Source organism: Lygodium microphyllum, chromosome 8 (assembly GCF_053477565.2).
Source record: "Lygodium microphyllum isolate KBCC chromosome 8, Lygodium_microphyllum_v1.1.10, whole genome shotgun sequence".
Lineage (NCBI taxonomy): Eukaryota > Viridiplantae > Streptophyta > Polypodiopsida > Schizaeales > Lygodiaceae > Lygodium > Lygodium microphyllum.
In genome coordinates, this window is record NC_141142.1 from 124,167,523 (window position 1) to 124,172,444 (window position 4,922).

Consider the following 4,922-nt stretch of genomic DNA (forward strand, 5'->3'; position numbering starts at 1 on the left):
ATTAAATTAATAAACGTTTATGAGTTGAGAGTGCGCACTCGTAATAAATTAAGATTAGGATTTATTTCTAACCAGTTGATTTATTTATGTAGCTGAAGACTGCTAGGTATTCACTTTTGTCGGTTTAATTATTTTATTTTACTAACGATTGTGAATGCTTCAGTTGATGTGTAGAGATAGCAGCAGTGGCGGAGGAAAGCATTGGAGTTTAGCGCGTATTCAACCTTTGGATTATATTTTGATAGGCGCCACGCCTATATTTTGTTATGTCTATTGAGACATTGATTATTTATTATTATTTTGTATGCGTCTATGCGCACGAATATGTTATTTCTATTTGGACATTGAGATTGGGCGTGCTAGACTCTATGGGCACCGTCCATTAGCTTTATTTTCCTATTTTTGTAGAAAGAAAACTCAAAAGCTAAAAGCTTGTCATATTTTTGTAAATTGGGCTATTATTGAGCATGAAGATTGAAATATACATAAAATACATGCTTTGTGAAGCGCTCACACAAGGCATGGGGGAGATTGAACCCAATTTGTCTCTTGCCTCTTGTCGTGCATGCTTTTACATTGTTTTTTGTGCAAAAAAGGTAGAGTTCATTGTTCTTGGGGACCTTCCGGGATTCACCACGTGAGCATTCTGCGACCGGTCTGTGCACCACCAGGAGGCATATTCCACGGTGGATTCCGTGCCACGATGGATTCCGTGCCACGGTGGATTCCGTGAGGATATACGGTGGATTCCGTAAACTTAGATGACCGGGGCTCATACACAAAGAGGATTCTTTGTGCGAGAAGTTGATGGGGACACCTGTCCTTTTCGGGCGTTTCATTAATTTAGTGTGTACACGGGTGATTCCATAGCGGGTGATTCCGCAAAATGCATATTAAATTAATAAACGTTTATGAGTTGAGAGTGCGCACTCGTAATAAATTAAGGTTAGGATTTATTTCTAACCAGTTGATTTATTTATGTAGCTGAAGACTGCTAGGTATTCACTTTTGTCGGTTTAATTGTTTTATTTTACTAACGATTGTGAATGCTTCAGTTGATGTGTAGAGATAGCAGCAGTGGCGGAGGAAAGCATTGGAGTTTAGCGGGTATTCAACCTTTGGATTATATTTTGATAGGCGCCACGCCTCTATTTTGTTATGTCTATTGAGACATTGATTATTTATTATTATTTTGTATGTGCCTATGCGCATGCATATGTTATTTCTATTTGGACATTGAGATTGGGCATGCTAGACTCTATGGGCACCGTCCATTAGCTTTATTTTCCTATTTTTGTAGAAAGCAAACTCAAAAGCTAAAAGCTTGTCATATTTTTGTAAATTGGGCTATTATTGAGCATAAAGATTGAAATATACATAAAATACATGCTTTGTGAAGTGCTCACACAAGGCATGGGGGAGATTCAACCCAATTTGTCTTCTCTTGCCTCTTGTTGTGCATGCTTTTACATTGTTTTTTGTGCAAAAAAGGTAGAGTTCATTGTTCTTGGGGACCTTCCGGGATTCACCACATGAGCATTCTGCGACCGGTCTGCGCACCACCAGGAGGCATATTCCACGATGGATTTCGTGCCACGGTGGATTTCGTAAGGATTTACGGTGGATTTCGTAAACTTAGATGACCGGGGCTCATACACAAAGAGGATTCTTTGTGCGAGAAGTTGATGGGGACACCTGTCCTTTTCGGGCGTTTCATTAATTTAGTGTGTACACGGGTGATTCCATAGCGGGTGATTCCGCAAAATGCATATTAAATTAATAAACGTTTATGAGTTGAGAGTGCGCACTCGTAATAAATTAAGATTAGGATTTATTTCTAACCAGTTGATTTATTTATGTAGCTGAAGACTGCTAGGTATTCACTTTTGTCGGTTTAATTATTTTATTTTACTAACGATTGTGAATGCTTCAGTTGATGTGTAGAGATAGCAGCAGTGGCGGAGGAAAGCATTGGAGTTTAGCGCGTATTCAACCTTTGGATTATATTTTGATAGGCGCCACGCCTATATTTTGTTATGTCTATTGAGACATTGATTATTTATTATTATTTTGTATGCGTCTATGCGCACGAATATGTTATTTCTATTTGGACATTGAGATTGGGCGTGCTAGACTCTATGGGCACCGTCCATTAGCTTTATTTTCCTATTTTTGTAGAAAGAAAACTCAAAAGCTAAAAGCTTGTCATATTTTTGTAAATTGGGCTATTATTGAGCATGAAGATTGAAATATACATAAAATACATGCTTTGTGAAGCGCTCACACAAGGCATGGGGGAGATTGAACCCAATTTGTCTCTTGCCTCTTGTCGTGCATGCTTTTACATTGTTTTTTGTGCAAAAAAGGTAGAGTTCATTGTTCTTGGGGACCTTCCGGGATTCACCACGTGAGCATTCTGCAACCGGTCTGCGCACCACCAGGAGGCATATTCCACGGTGGATTCCGTGCCACGATGGATTCCGTGCCACGGTGGATTCCGTGAGGATATACGGTGGATTCCGTAAACTTAGATGACCGGGGCTCATACACAAAGAGGATTCTTTGTGCGAGAAGTTGATGGGGACGCCTGTTCTTTTCGGGCGTTTCATTAATTTAGTTTGTACACGGGTGATTCCATAGCGGGTAATTCCGCAAAATGCATATTAAATTAATAAACGTTTATGAGTTGAGAGTGCGCACTCGTAATAAATTAAGGTTAGGATTTATTTCTAACCAGTTGATTTATTTATGTAGCTGAAGACTGCTAGGTATTCACTTTTGTCGGTTTAATTGTTTTATTTTACTAACGATTGTGAATGCTTCAGTTGATGTGTAGAGATAGCAGCAGTGGCGGAGGAAAGCATTGGAGTTTAGCGGGTATTCAACCTTTGGATTATATTTTGATAGGCGCCACGCCTCTATTTTGTTATGTCTATTGAGACATTGATTATTTATTATTATTTTGTATGTGCCTATGCGCATGCATATGTTATTTCTATTTGGACATTGAGATTGGGCATGCTAGACTCTATGGGCACCGTCCATTAGCTTTATTTTCCTATTTTTGTAGAAAGCAAACTCAAAAGCTAAAAGCTTGTCATATTTTTGTAAATTGGGCTATTATTGAGCATAAAGATTGAAATATACATAAAATACATGCTTTGTGAAGTGCTCACACAAGGCATGGGGGAGATTCAACCCAATTTGTCTTCTCTTGCCTCTTGTCGTGCATGCTTTTACATTGTTTTTTGTGAAAAAAAGGTAGAGTTCATTGTTCTTGGGGACCTTCCGGGATTCACCACGTGAGCATTCTGCGACCGGTCTGCGCACCACCAGGAGGCATATTCCACGGTGGATTTCGTGCCACGGTGGATTTCGTGAGGATTTACGATGGATTTCGTAAACTTAGATGACCGGGGCTCATACACAGAGGATTCTTTGTGCGAGAAGTTGATGGGGACACCTGTCCTTTTCGGGCGTTTCATTAATTTAGTGTGTACACGGGTGATTCCATAGCGGGTGATTCCGCAAAATGCATATTAAATTAATAAACGTTTATGAGTTGAGAGTGCGCACTCGTAATAAATTAAGATTAGGATTTATTTCTAACCAGTTGATTTATTTATGTAGCTGAAGACTGCTAGGTATTCACTTTTGTCGGTTTAATTATTTTATTTTACTAACGATTGTGAATGCTTCAGTTGATGTGTAGAGATAGCAGCAGTGGCGGAGGAAAGCATTGGAGTTTAGCGCGTATTCAACCTTTGGATTATATTTTGATAGGCGCCACGCCTATATTTTGTTATGTCTATTGAGACATTGATTATTTATTATTATTTTGTATGCGTCTATGCGCACGAATATGTTATTTCTATTTGGACATTGAGATTGGGCGTGCTAGACTCTATGGGCACCGTCCATTAGCTTTATTTTCCTATTTTTGTAGAAAGAAAACTCAAAAGCTAAAAGCTTGTCATATTTTTGTAAATTGGGCTATTATTGAGCATGAAGATTGAAATATACATAAAATACATGCTTTGTGAAGCGCTCACACAAGGCATGGGGGAGATTGAACCCAATTTGTCTCTTGCCTCTTGTCGTGCATGATTTTACATTGTTTTTTGTGCAAAAAAGGTAGAGTTCATTGTTCTTGGGGACCTTCCGGGATTCACCACGTGAGCATTCTGCGACCGGTCTGTGCACCACCAGGAGGCATATTCCACGGTGGATTCCGTGCCACGATGGATTCCGTGCCACGGTGGATTCCGTGAGGATATACGGTGGATTCCGTAAACTTAGATGACCGGGGCTCATACACAAAGAGGATTCTTTGTGCGAGAAGTTGATGGGGACACCTGTCCTTTTCGGGCGTTTCATTAATTTAGTGTGTACACGGGTGATTCCATAGCGGGTGATTCCGCAAAATGCATATTAAATTAATAAACGTTTATGAGTTGAGAGTGCGCACTCGTAATAAATTAAGGTTAGGATTTATTTCTAACCAGTTGATTTATTTATGTAGCTGAAGACTGCTAGGTATTCACTTTTGTCGGTTTAATTGTTTTATTTTACTAACGATTGTGAATGCTTCAGTTGATGTGTAGAGATAGCAGCAGTGGCGGAGGAAAGCATTGGAGTTTAGCGGGTATTCAACCTTTGGATTATATTTTGATAGGCGCCACGCCTCTATTTTGTTATGTCTATTGAGACATTGATTATTTATTATTATTTTGTATGTGCCTATGCGCATGCATATGTTATTTCTATTTGGACATTGAGATTGGGCATGCTAGACTCTATGGGCACCGTCCATTAGCTTTATTTTCCTATTTTTGTAGAAAGCAAACTCAAAAGCTAAAAGCTTGTCATATTTTTGTAAATTGGGCTATTATTGAGCATGAAGATTGAAATATACATAAAAT